Below are 14,894 nucleotides of genomic sequence, written 5' to 3'. Positions count from 1 at the left end.
GGTGTGCACACTCTCTTTTTGGAGACTGCTTACCTGGTTATTTCTGTGAGTGTCCAGTGACAGGGGCTGGATACTACAGGGAGACGCTTCTGAGCAGTGCGGGGACTGGGGTACACCAAGTGTTAACCTGCAAGCCAAAGAGGGGGTTGGCAGAGCCCCAAGGAGAATGCCTGAGGAGCTGAAGGACTAGCAGAGTCAGGAAGCTGACATCCAGCTACCACAAGAAAGACTTCCTCTTGCTAGAGGGAGGAGGGTAGCATGGTCATTCGCAGTCCTGGACACCCCCAGAAAGTGTCACACTAGCGTATTTCCATACAAGAAACTGAACAACCCAAAACTGTGCATCCGGAGTTTGGTCAAAGCCTTAGTCCCAAATAATAATTGCCTGGCGTCATGAGGTCCAGAACGCTTACTTCCATCACAAGACCCACCCATGTATAACCCCACTCACAAGTCCAGTTACGGTTGGTGATGGTGAAGGTGCGGGCTCTTCTCTACTGATCTGCTCCACTCCATAGAGGACGGCTCTGCCAGGTCCCTCTCCAACGTGTAGCTACCTGGCTCAGTTCTGTTATATTAGCTCTGATTCCACAGGCTTAATAGGCCAGCGTGCTGTGAAGTCAGCTCTGCATTGTTGCTGGGCTGGTCAAACCTTGCTAAGGAGCTCTTCACCATCATTGCTGTTGTCGGCATCAACACCACTCTATTCCACTCAGGGTACAGAATCTCCAGGTGAGGACCATAAAGCAAAACATGACCATTTGGATAGAGTCTCTGCTTTTGTGATTGAGCTCCTGGCTTTCCTGTTGAGCTTAGATTTTGTTACCAAACCTAAGTTCACTGCCTGTGACCTCAGGGTGACCCACTCACTCCAAGACATATCCTGCACATTCTGATGCTCTTTCACAAGTAAGTAAAAATAACAACCTATGACCATTTATACTGGGGTGGCCAAACTTACTGACTGTCCGAGCAGCATACGACAATCTTCAGAAGTTTGAGAGCCAGGGCGCACCTGCCAGGGCTCAGGGCTTCAGCCACGCGGGGAGGGGGGACTCGGGGCTTCAGCCTAGGATTGCCAGCTTTCTAGTTGCACAAAACCGAACACCCTAGCCCCGCCCCTGTCCAAGACCTCGCCCCTGCCCCGCCCCTTCCCCAAGGCCCCACCCTGCACTCACTACATTCTCCCTCCGTCAGTGGCTCACTCTCCCCCACCCCCACTCACTTTCACTGGGCTGGGGCAGGGGGTTGGAGTGTGGGAGGGGGTAAGGGCTCTTACTGGGGGTGTGGGCTCCAGGGTGGGGCCAGAAATGTGGGGTTCAGGGTGCAGGAGAGGGCTCCAGGTTCAGGCTGGGGGTTAGAGTGCAGGAGGGGGTGAGGGCTCTGGGCTGGGGATGCTAGCTCTGGGGTGGGGCTGGGGATGAGGGGTTTGGGGTGGAGGAGGGGGGTCCAGGCTGTGGGTTGGGGCCGAGGGATTCGGAGTGGGGGAGGGGGCTGCTGGTTCAGACTGGGGGCTGGGGTGCAGGAGAGGATGAGGGCTCTGGGCTGGGGGGTGCAGGCTCTGGGATGGGGCCTGGGATGAGGAGTTTGGGGTGCAGGAGGGTGATCCAGGTATGGGGGCGCTCAGGGCTGGGGCAGGGGGTTGGGGCGTGGGGATTGGGGTGGGGATTTACCTCAGGTGGCTCCCAGTTAGCAGCGCAGTGTGGGGGCTAAGGCAGGCTGCCTGCCTGTCCTGGCAGCGTGCTGCATGTGCGCCCCGGAAGCAGACATCAGGTCCGGGTCCTGGGGTGGGAGGGGGGGTCAGGAGACTCCACGTGCCACTCTTGCCCATAGGCACTGCCCCCCCCCAGCTCTCATTGGCAGGTTCCCAGCCAATGGGAGTGTGGAGCCTGTGCTCAGGGTGGGGGCAGCGTGCGAAGCGCTGTGCCACCACCACCACCACCCCGCCTAGGAGCCGGACCTGCAGGCTGCTTCCGGGGCGCAGCACGGTGCCAGCCAGGACAGGTAGGGACTAGCCTGCCTTAGCGCCGCAGCACCACCGACCAGACTTTTAACGGTCCGGTGAGCAGAGTCCCTTTTCGACCGGGGTGTTCCAGTCAAAAACTGGACCCCTGGTCACCCTACTTCATCCCCATGGGAGGTGCCTGCCTGGGCTTGGGGCTTCAGCCCCAAGCCCAGGCAGGCATGCCCCACGTGGCTGAAGCCCCAAGACCCTCCTCCCCGCTGGGCAGAAGCTGAAGGTGACACGTGGTGGGGGGCACATGGGGACACTTGTCCCCCCAGATTTTTGCCAGGGTTTGCTGACCCCACTCGGTCACATGGTGCCACCAGGCCCCCTCCCTGCATGGCAGCTGCTGGAGCGAGGAAGCTGGGAGCTGTGGCCATGGGGAGAGGCAGCAGCAAACAGCTGGGATCTGCAGGGAGAGCTGCTGCTTTTGCTGCTGCCTCTCCCCACAGAGCTAAAGTAGCAGCCCCTGTCATCTCTGGCAGAAGCCCCAAGTGCCCCCCCCCCCCCCAGTCTGGCAGATGGAGAATGGGAGGACATGGGGGACTCCATGAGCTGCACTTTAATTGTGAAAGAGCCTCAGTTTGGCCACCCCTGATTTGTACAATCAAAACAAACAAATTCCTGCAAAAGCGACACAAGTCAATAGATGGAATTCTGGGTAAACAATATTATAATTCATTTAAATGTAGCTGGCCAGAGCTAGCTTTTGCCTTCTGCCCTTACAGCGGGAGCAGAGAATTCCATCCCTCTAAATCTTCTGACCATGGGCCTTACATATGGAGTCAGGGCTCCACATCACATTGATTTGACCTCTCTGTTGTGATGGAAAACTGTCCTTGTGAACACAGTAGAAACAAGTGGCCAGGATCTGATATGTTTCTCAAGTAAACTAGGATATTTCACACGTGTGGCAATGCTGCTCTTCCCCCTGTTCCCATGGCCTTCAGTGTCTGGAGGTATACACAAGAGTTATTTCAGCCCAGGACCCAACTATTCCACATACTTCTGAGGTCTGCATATGGCTAGGGTAAGTTTTGATCTAACATGGCTATTGGTGCCCTATGCACAGTCACACCCCTTTCTGAGCCATTGCAGCTGAAAGTTCTTAAGATACACATGAGCTTTTGTTCCTTTGCATACTAGAATGTGGGTACACATGAAGAAAAGTGCAGCTATGGAAAAGTGCTATCCACATGCAATTGGTTCTGTGCAAAGCTCACCCCATAATTTAGATAATAGCTGAAGTTAATGCCCATATTTGTATTACAAAAAAATGTTTCTAGCCAGCCAGCTACTATTTACGTGCAATATAGAAGGAAGTGCCACATCTCTCTCTTTCTTTTTCTCTTTCATGTAACTTTTCATTTCCTGGTTCTTATCAAACACATACAATGTCTTTATACCAAAAGGTTAAACGAAAATTGTTTGTAGAACAAACAAAAGTGCTGAGTGTGCTGCACAACCTGGAAAACGTGGTGTGAAAACCCCACTAAGAGTGTTACATAGCCTGGCTTGCAGAGAGACCTATGGAGAAGCTGCTGGCCTGCACAGTGGACAGCACTTGTTACAGTCAGGGAACCTGAACCAAGGCAGAACAGAAAAGGCCTCCTCTGTGGCTCCTCAGGCCACTGCCCAAAGGAACCCCATAGAGTGTCACATGGAGAATCAAATTAGTTTCTTGAGGAGTCAGAATGAAAATCAATTGAACTAAACTATGAAATTGTATACGCAGGTGAAGGATAGTTCCTGTTCCATGTGATTCACAGAGACCCCAATCCCATCATAGCTCTACAGCAGGTATCACATTGCATCATCACAACATGCTCTCATTGGCTGACCAACCCCTGGTCTTGATTCTAAGCTGTGCTAAACTCAGCTCAGTGCAATCTGGGATGGACCCAGGTGGCTATATACCACTTTAGAAGGCTCCTGAATGCTAGGGCTGGCAGGGATCCAGTCCCAGGCGTAAGCTAGAGAAGCCAGAGGGCTGCTCTAATTTACATTTGGCTGCACTGGTCCTGAAAGCCTCCTTGGACATCAGGGGCAACCTGCTCCTCTCTGCAAGAGGAAACATGGTCACTTCTGGAATGTGAGTGGAAGACACTGAAAGATTAATCTGGCCCTGTGGGTGCTGAGCACCCCTTATTTTTTTCGGTGGGTGCTTGAGCCCCAGAGCATTTATAGAGTTGGCACCTCTGGACAGAGCAGTTAAAGACTTCCTCTTTGTACAAAACTCATGAGGATTTTTGGGGGGGGGGGTGGGGCGAGGGGAGGGAATCTAGAATTAATCTTGAATTACTGTAAGTGAGAGTTAAAGAGGAAGGAAATCTTGCTTTTCTCTCATATTATTGCTGTCTCAGCCTCCTCCCTGTCCTGTGACACAATCTCGCTACTGAGGGTGTGAGAGCTCTCTCCTCGTGCAGTTCCTGCCATCTGGAAAAGCCTTCCTGTGTATCCAACAGAGGGACTCTCCATCTCACTTCAAATGAAAGATTAATACATGTACCCTGTCCCCACCAGACAGCTATTCTAGCTCTCGGAAATGTATTATTTCATTGTGTGGCATTGTGTTAGACAGTTTGTATGAGAGACACTATGCAGAGTAAAGCTGGATTTTTTTTTAAATTTCACACATCACAGTCAATTTGTGTGGTTAAGGTTTTGCCTCTTTGCTCTGGATAAAAGAAGAGCTATCTAGGTAATACTTAGTGTTACAGCCCTCTGCTGAGAAGCTATGGAGGGCCATCTCCCATGTGTCACAGTTTCTTCACATCACCAGAACAGCAAACATCAATCCAAATCCTCCTCAGCTACCTATGTGTATCCTGAGGTGCAGATCAGGCTGCAGGAAGGTTTAGGAATGCCCTCCTCAAATGCACGGTCACAAGAACTATAGGTTTATTTCTGTGGCTAGATTTAAGTGTCTGCTTGTAGTATGACATGCTGTGCTGTGGATACCAGGCAGAGACCAGGCTTCCTAATTATTCTCCAACATGAATGTTGAAGTGTGATCATTTGTGATGCTGGTGTTGGGTGAGACTGATGTGATGGGTAATGGATGGATTTACTGGTGATACCTGAATACATTTCATTGAAAAGTTTTGAGTGTGGTATTTCTAGGGCAGGGATGGCCATTGCTTTACTTGTCTGTACAGGTCCTGGCACAATGGGGCACTGATTGGGACTTCTAGATGCTATTGCAATATAAATGATAATACAGAATCCTGACAACCATACAGTGTAACCCTGAGCTGTATAGGGGGCTAGTAGAAAGCAGGCATCTAACAGTAATGTAAACAATGTGGATTTCTGGGGCCAGATTATGATCTCAGCTACTCTGGTGTCATTTGGCCAAACTGGCAGGCTGAGGCAGCCTGGACAAAAGCTTTCGAGAGGCTCTCAGAACTTTGCAAAAGATCCACATGAAAGATACAGTGTGTGACCATAGACAATAATTATTTCTATCAAATCCCGCTCCCTCCATCCCAACCACCACAAAAATTCACCAATTGCACCCCCACCCTACCACAAACTCAGCACTTCCCCTACCCTGTCATGCACAAAAACCCATCAGTCCCCCAGCCCACCACCACAAACAGAACCATCATTTTTCTCTCCCCAAACAAATCCATCTATGTCCAATCCCCCTTCAGACAAATGCATCTGCTCCAAGTCCCCAGCCCCCTGTCATCTTCACACACACACACACACACACACACACACACACACACACGATTCAGGCAGGACTGCAGAGGAGAGAGACACCAGGCCTGGGGATCCACATTTGGAGAACATTTGGGGAACAATCAAGCATCAGGCTGCAGCTGAGGCTGCTGATCAGTTGTTCTCCTTATGTGACAAGTCACGGAGTGATACAGTAGCAGCCAGTAGAGGATGCTATTTCTGTGGGTGCCTCCTGAGGCAGTAGTTGGGGAAGAAGAGCCATGGACTGCAAGCACTAAGTGCACATGTGAAAGAGACTAAGATAAAGAAGGGACTGGCCCACGGGGACATGCCTGAGTGGCCAGAGACCCAGTCCAAGTTGGGAGTAATTCCACTGAAATCACAATGGATTTATGCTGGTGTGGCTAAAAGCTGAATCTGGCCCCAACCAATGGGGTTCACAAAGATATTGTTGCCTTGGCCTGAGTGGTTAGCCACTATTCAGGCATTGCCAGGTTGTTTCTGTTAAGATGATGGAGTCCGGTATTTCTTTTGGTGCAATCCTTTTTATTTACAAAGAATGTACAAAGTTCTGTTTCTCTGAACACAGCAGGAGGCAGTTTCCTTGCTCACAATTTCCAAGACTTTTTCCAGCCAGCCCTCTGCCCAAAAGAAGCTCTCTCTCTCTCTCGGCTTCTCCCCAGGGACACATTCACACTGTTTCTCTCACTATCTGATCACTTTCTCTCTTCTTATGACACACACAGACTCACACGGCTTTACCTATCAGTGCCCCATTCCCTGCATTTGCAGTCTGTCCCAGGGAAACCCTTCTTATTCTTCATGAGTTATTTTTGTTCAGGCCCTTCCATGCAGTCCAATGCTTTGGGTGGTAGCTTCTGTTGTTTCAGGTACCTCTCTCCATAAAGGAGCTTAATTGCTTCTTCTGTTTAGCCAGAACAAAAGGTGACTAGCACATCTATCAGCTTCAGCAAGGTCTGTGATTGCTCATAGATCAAAGACTTGCTTTCTGATAGACAGCAACATTCTTCAGCATAATATGTTAGGAGAGTTTAATTTGCATTTTTACTGTAGTTCTTCCATAACTTTTCTCAAAATTAACCGGACAAATCTCCAGTCCTGGGTATAGCTCACTTCCCGACCCCAGAGCATAGAAACAGCAGCAGTTTTGAAAAAGGAGAAGGAACAAGGGGTTCTGTTCCCCTCCTCTGTTCTGGTAAGGATTTGCTTACCAAAATTTTCTGTAACACTGGGAACTAAAAATCTCATCTTTCTAAAACAAGGAGTACATACTCTCCAGCTTCACAGGGAGAACGCTTTATTCCTTTACACATAAAAGAGTGTAAGAACAATAAATCGGTTTCAGGTCAGATATTTGGAAGGCAGAATCAACACACAGATTAGGATCCAACAGCAGAGAGGAGCTCACCTGGTGACAAAAAGAACAGGAGTACTTGTGGCACTTTAGAGATTAACACATTTATTTGAGCATAAGCTTTCGTGGGCTACAGCCCACTTCATTGGATGCATAGAATGGAGCATATAGTAAGGAGATATATGTACACACATACAGAGAACATGAAAAGGTGGGAGTTGTCCTACCAACTCTAAGAGGCTAATTAATTAAGAGAAAAACTTTTGTAGTGATAATCAAGATAGCCCATTACAGACAGTTTGACAAGAGGTGTGAGAATACTTAACATGGGGAGATAGATTGAATGTTTGTAATGGCTCAGCCATTCCCAGTCTCTATTCAAGCCTAAATTGATGGTGTCTAATTTGCATATTAATTCAAGTTCAGCAGTTTCAGGTTTGTATAATTTTTGGTGGTGCCCAGAACAGGTCCAAGCAGAGCCATCCTATCCAGAAGACAGACTGGGGCAACCACCCCAGCCCCTGTGCTTTGCGGGGCCCTGCACTTTGGGGAGATGCGGAGTCCAGGGCAGCCTGGAGGATTAGCGGGGGTCTGGCACCGGCAGCAGCAGGTGACCCGGCCCCAGCCCGCCCTGCCAGTTCCTGGCATTGCTTGGCGGAGGGGGGCGGAAGCCAGAAAGAGGCGGGGCGAGAGCTTGGGGGAAGGGGTGGAGTGGTGGCAGGGAGGGCGCGGAGCAGGAGCGGGAAGAGGCAAGGCGGAGCAGAGCAGGGCAGGCTGGGTCTGGGTCGCTTGCTGCTGCCGGCGCCAGGACCCCCGCTAGCCCTACAGGCCACCCTGGACCCCGTGTCCCCCTGAAGCGCGGGGCCCCCCAAAGCATGGGGCCCAGGACGGTGGCCCCGGTCCGTCCTATGGATGAGGTGGCTCTGAAAATTTAAGCCCAAACATTGGTGGAGCCAGGCCCACGTTCCTGAATATTGGTGGAGCATGGGCACCACGGGCCCGTATAACTCGCTGCCAATGGGCCTGACTAGTGAAGAAACAGTACACCATTTCCAATGTGCATGAGATTGCCAAGCTGTTTAACCAAATACAAGTAAAAATTAACAAACTAATCGCAGCAAACACTATAAAGGCAAGGAAAAAAACTAATTGGTAAAGAAAGGTTGAAGGTTGTGGCATATGCACAAGTCTGGGTGTTTTTCTAAGGCAAAACAATTGTACTTTAGAAGGCCCAAAGTGATTGGTGGATGTGTATGTAAATAAAACTCAGCTGTTTTGGTGGTAAATAATAACAACACACGCAATAAATAACACAAAGCTCTCCACCACAACCTGAAGTAAGCACCTCTACCATAAAATCTTTTAAAGCGAGCCAGAAGGGACACTGTGGCAACCACAGGCACCGACTTCCAATTTTCCCCAGGGGTGCTCAACCTCTGCTTAGCCTCTTCCCCCAAGGCCCCACCTCACCTCTTCCCATCCCGCCCCCACGCTGCCTCTTCCCTGCCTCTTTCTGCCCCCTCCCCCAATCGCACCCTGTCCCCACTCCTCCGCCCGCCCTCCCAGCGGCTCTTGCATGCTGCGGAACAGCTGATTGCTGTGGGCGGGAGGCACTGGGAGGAAGGGGGAGGAGTTGATTGGCGGGGCTGGTGGCAGGCAGGAGGCGCTGGGGGGAGCTTGGCTTCCAGTGGGTGCTAAGCCCTGGAACACCACAGAGTTGGGGCCTATGGTGGCACCCATACTGGGTGGCACAGGAGTTCAGGTCTCCCTATGAAATTCTGCAAACATTAAGAAATTAAACCTTAAAATTAATTAGCTAACTGATTAATTAGGTCTAGCCATTAAAAAAAGGAGGATTTAGTACTTTAATCATGCAGCAGAAGGTATTAATTATTAGTAATATGCACTCTGTTACACAAATTTAAAATAGATTAATATATTTGTGAATACTGTGATTGATTCACTGAATAATAATAATATTTCTCAGGCAATTGCATGCAGCATACCTGATACCAAACTTGTTATGCATCTAATGCAGGGACTAGAAGAAATAAAACAGGGAGAATGGTCAGGGTTATTAAACAGCACACTTATCTGGACCACACTAGGGGAATAAGAAATTCATAATATTGGGAAAGAAAATTTACAGTTTTCAAGGCTAGAAGGTCCTGGACTTTGGGCACCATATGAAATTAATAATTTGACTGTTCAAATTATGATTGCTATTCCTAGATGAACAAGGAATCCTAAAGAATTGGTATATATATGTTAACAGTATGGGTGCAATAGAGAATAGGACCTATAAACAGCATTATCCCAGTGTGAAGATGGCAACACAAGGAGGATATGAAATAAACACAGCCTGGTGTAAATGAATTTGTGAGTGCTCAGCCTCAATGAACCTGGCCACATGGAGGTAGGTTAGGCCCGACAAGTCATTAAAGAGAGAATGAAGGAGATGGTACAGCTCAGGCCCACAGTTTGTGCTCTGGGATACTACAACTTTTCGGTGAGGACCACACCATGCCAGGGGAGCCTGGATGGATTTTATCTGAACGGAACCTCTCTGACTCAGATTGGGACCTACGTTTGCAGATGAAGGATAACATGACAGAGGCTAAGGGCTTGTCTTCACTACCCGCCTGGATCGGCGGGTAGAAATCGATCTCTCGGGGATCGAATTATCGCGTCTCGTCGGGACGCGACAATCGATCCCTGAATCGACGCGCGTACTCCACCAGCGCAGGTAGGAGTAAGCGCCGTCGACAGGGGAGCCGTGGCAGTCGATTTGCCGCCATCCTCACAGCGGGGTAAGTCGGCTCAGATACGTCGAATTCAGCTATGCTATTCGCGTAGCTGAATTTGCGTATCTTAAATCGATCCCCCCCCCTAGTGTAGACCTAGCCTAAAACAGACTGTTACCCGCACAAAATTATCTGTTACTCGCACACTCTAGGGGCACCCATCCTTGCCCTGTTCCTAGGGCTCAGGCGTAACCCTGTTAATTTAGGCACCCACCCTTGCCCTTCTGTGGGCTCAGGGCGTAACCTTACGGGTTTGAGGGGTCTTTTACCAGTGAAACAGCCTTGCACAGTAATATCCTTATCCTCTATTTATTAACAATTACCAAGCAGAATACACATGCTAAGCATACAATGCTATACTCACCAATCCTGATCAGGCAGGTGGACTTTCTCTGTGGGCCAGGCAAGGTCAGTCTCGTCTGGATTCTGGTTGTTGCATGTCACAGTTGTGCAGAGGATTCTTAGCAGCTCTGATCTTAGGCTGTGCCTTAGAGGTGAGTTCTTTTTCTTCTTCCAGGTCTTTCCTTCTTCTTATTCTCCTGTTCCTTCTTCTGGTCCCCGTCTTGGACCCCAGTTTATATAGTGAAACTTGAGTCCTGCTTATCTGTACCTTAACCAATCATTTTACTAAAATATTACTAAACAATTCTCTAACCAATCCTAACATATTGTAGAACAATTCTTTAACCAATCATACCCCACCATCTTAATTGATTTACACCTAGCAAAATTAAATATGTAACAGAGAGAAACAATCAAAGAACCAATAGAGAAGTGGGGACCATAAAGACAAAACAATAAAGAAATGAGGATTTCACAACCACAGCTATTGAGAAGTGATTTCTTGTCACATGGAATGCTATCAAACTAAGTTTTCTTTAATCATCCTAAGATCTGTTTCTTTGGGTACGTCTTCACTACCCGCCGGATCGACAGGTAGCAATCGATCTATCGGAGATCGATTTATCACGTCTCGTCTAGATGCGATAAATCGATCCCTGAACGCTCTCCCCGTCGACTCCAGAGCTCCACCAGGGCGAGAGGCTGAAGTGGAGTCGATGGGGGAGCCGCGGCCATCGATCCCGCTCCGTGAGGATGGGAGGTAAGTCGATCTAAGATACGTCGACTTCAGCTACGCTATTCTCGTAGCTGAAGTTGCATATCTTAGATCGACACTCCCCCACACACACCCAGTGTAGACCAGCCCTTAGTCTGGTGATGGTGGGTGCTATTAGGACAGGATCGCCTTCTTAACAGCCCAATATTACATTGTTTTAAGGTAATTTAGATGAAATGTGAGGATGTGACTTTCTGCTTCTTGGCTAATGGCTGCTGCTTTCCAAATATGGCTGCAGACAAAGGCCTTAGGCCTTACAATGTGGCTACAGGAAAAGGCCTTATCCTTACAAGACAATACCGAATGGGAGTCACTGGTGACTAATCTTTTTTGCACCCAGACCTCCCTTGTCCATTAACACCGCTAATTTGGTACAAAGGAAAATAGGGCAATTGGTGCCCATTGCCCAACTAATAGCCAAGCAACAAGCAATTGGGGATAATATTGTTTAGGGAATGGAGAAGCCCTGGTGGGCTGCACCAGAGGAGGTGAGCTTGCATGCCCTGATTCGTACTTTAAGCCTAATATTAATAGTGATTCAAATTGTTACAACCACTGTGGTCTTGGGAATGTGCTGCTGGGTAATAAACTTGGGGGGTGGGGAGCACAGAAAGACAGGAATATAATGCAAATGAAATGAATACTAATATAAAAAGAAAGAAGCAGAGGAATGTAGCTGTGGCCTGGCCTGACATGAGTAATTAACACATGGAGGAGGCCTCATTTTTTGGAAGATAGAATTAGGGAAGGAAATAAATTATTAGGTTGAAAACAGAACATTTGTGTTAAATAAAAAAGTAAATAGGTCAGTAGGCTAAGAAGACAGAATGTCTGAGCCAACTCAGATAAGAGGAAGAACACCCAGGGAACTATTTGCTATAAATTCAATAACAAGGGACAAAGAATGTAGAGATGAGGTAAAGAGGAAGTCGAATCATGGTCAGTGTGTGGACAATGCATACTGCACAGGGATTGGTTCCTGCAAAATAACCAAGCCAAAGCAAAAATGTGTGATGCAATGTATAGCAAATGCAATGAGAGGTGTAACATATATAAAGGGAGAAGGCTTCTGTGTAACTTTAGAGCTGTGATGTACCCTGCATCCATCCCTCCCGTGTTTGAATTTGATCAACTCAGCATAGCACTGCTGTATGTAACTTGCCATTTATACAGACAGATTTCCTGTTAGCATCACTCAAAATTTGGGGTCAGTGACACTGCATTTTAACTAAGGCACATCTTAGTCAAAACAATTTTGTTCAGTGTCAGGTTACCAATATTGAATCCTGACAGCAATATTTGATAAATTGGTTACTGTCCATTCAGTAGGTCATCTGGAAGACAGCATCTACAAAAAACAAATGAATCTACTTTAACTACTGGTGTATCAGAGAGCAATGCAAACCTAAAGAGCACCACACCCAGCTTCTTATACCAGGAATGTTAACAACATTGCAACTCCAGTGTGTGGCCACAATAATTGAGGCCAATCCAATGGAACAGAGAAGCTAGCTGCTCCTGTCTCCTGCCCAGCAAACTTTCCAAGATGGTAACCAGCAGTAAGGGCAATCTGTCACATGGATGGACAGTCCTGTGTAGTAACTAATTACAATAAATTTATATATGAAGTCCTTATTTTTGATGTCACCATTCCTAATTCCTGTTTTACTTCTCATGTACATAGAACTGTGGAACATATTGTACTAGTGCCTAGCCCAGTTTTTCAAAATGAATTTAAGACTACACCTCTCAACTAAAGTCCTGGACCTAACATTCCCAGGCCCACGATATGGGACTAAGATCAAATGACTGAAGAAATCTGTCCGCATGTTGTATGAGGGAATGTGCAGACCACTGGACACTTGGGGCATGAATGTATGGATGGGTGAAGCAAAATGGACAAGAAACAGTGTTTAGCCCACTGGGTCATTTTCAGTTCATGCATTATGCTTTTCTGGTGGGTAAATGTCCTGCCCATAAAAAAACAAAAAGCAGGGGAATGTAGTAGAGACAAAGAGAGCCTGGAACACAGGGCCTGATGCAAGCTTTGAGGCCTGAACTAAAGGCTGTGAACCAGAGTAGGCCTGGCCTTGGCTAAATAATAACACTTGTAAATTTGAAATACATTTCAGAAGGCTTCTAGTACAGATACACTGCAATCTAGTACAAGATAAGATGGTTTGACAGAACAATGAGTAGGGAGGTTGTCGCCGAGATATCAGGAACAAGGGGAGGTAACAAACAGATGTCCTGAAACACGTAAGGTGGTATGTAAGTTGTTTGTCCCAGTGGTTTATCGGAGTCTCTAATGTTGGGGTACCTTGCCTTGATCCTTTGTATGGCCTAGGGCAGAACTTCCCAAACTTTTCTTATTGCATACCCCCTTCCAGATCTACTAGCTGCCTGCATACTCGTACCCTTCTCATCACTGATACTTTGTGCATTCTTCTTAACACTACCTGTCTTTAGCCATCTATCCCTATTTCACTGTTACATACAGATATAGTTATAGTGCGACATATACAACTGGAAAAAAAACAACCCTAAATTCTAAACTCCGTTAGACTTGACAGTTGCTGGGCAACTGAACCCACGCTGTACGGTGATTGGAGGTGAGGGTGCTGCACATCAGCATCTCTATGTATCTGTGTTCTCATTGGTACATCTTGAAGTAAATTAACTGCCGTATTTTAAATAATAAATTCCCACAGAGTTTTAAAGCTTCATCTCAGTAGCCTATTATGAAAATGCAATAAATAAATAAAATCCACCATTACACAATTTCTCCCGCATACGCCCCCCAGAGCTGTCTTGCATATCCCAGAGGTACACGTACCACAGTTTGGGAACCCCTAGCCTAGGGGACAGCAGAGACTCCTGCTGTTGACTGAGCCACTCCTTGCCACTAGGCACTCATGGGTTAGTGTACCTGTAACCACGGAGCCAGGGCACTAGGGCTGTGCCTTGAGAGCAGTAAATCTGGCCAAGTGCCTTTGTCACCAAACCGGGCCCGTGGTCTCTCTTTATGAGTAACATGGAGGTCTGATGAATTAGTAGGCTGCATTATATCCTGTTAGGACAAAACCGCTGAGCAGCCTGACCAGCGTCACCAAGGCAACAACATTGCAGCCTTCAGTAATAACCCAATACTGGACCTTGCCCTAGGACTTAGGTGAGGGACAGACATCTGGATGCCTATGGGGAGGCTGCAGTGTGCATGCTCAGAGGCTGAAGCATAGATGATTAAGGTTCAATCCCAGCTCTAATATCAACTCCCTTGGAGGCTTTAGTTAAGTCAACGCCACTGCCTCCAATGTACCATGTGAGAAACCAGAACACAATTCCTCACATACCAGCCCTTGAAGGGGCGGGGTGACAAGCAGTTAATGTTTGTGAAGTGATCTATACAGCTGCCTAACATTCACCAGAGTGCACGCAAAACCCTCCACTGACTAGAGGCTTAGCACCCCAAGACCTCCCCTATCCCCATCCTCCACCAAAGTTTATTTGAAAGTTGGTACCTTGGAAACTTTTCTAAATGTTGGCAACTATTGAAAAGCAGATGGCAGGAGATGGCATGAAGATCACTCCTTTTTACCTGGTAGTTCAGAGAGGTTTGGGAGCACCCATACAACTGTCACACTGATCTTCCCCGAAATCCTCACGTTGTCACTGGACAAGAGTAATTTACATTGGCAGGGGAAAGTGTAAACAGAGTTCCACAAGCCCACTGTAAGCTCTCCCAATTGGCTCTGAAATTCAGCCAGAACTAAATATCCTGAAAGAACTGACAGAATGAACACTTCACAACACAACACATCGGATTTATTCATCCAATCATATTGGTATCAAAGTGAAAATAATCAGTTTAAGATCATCTCTTGGATAGGCGCCATCAAATAATTT

Source organism: Terrapene carolina, unplaced genomic scaffold (genome assembly GCF_002925995.2).
Source record: "Terrapene carolina triunguis isolate 2854851 unplaced genomic scaffold, T_m_triunguis-2.0 Scaffold111, whole genome shotgun sequence".
Lineage (NCBI taxonomy): Eukaryota > Metazoa > Chordata > Testudines > Emydidae > Terrapene > Terrapene triunguis.
This window is presented reverse-complemented; position numbering follows the sequence as displayed.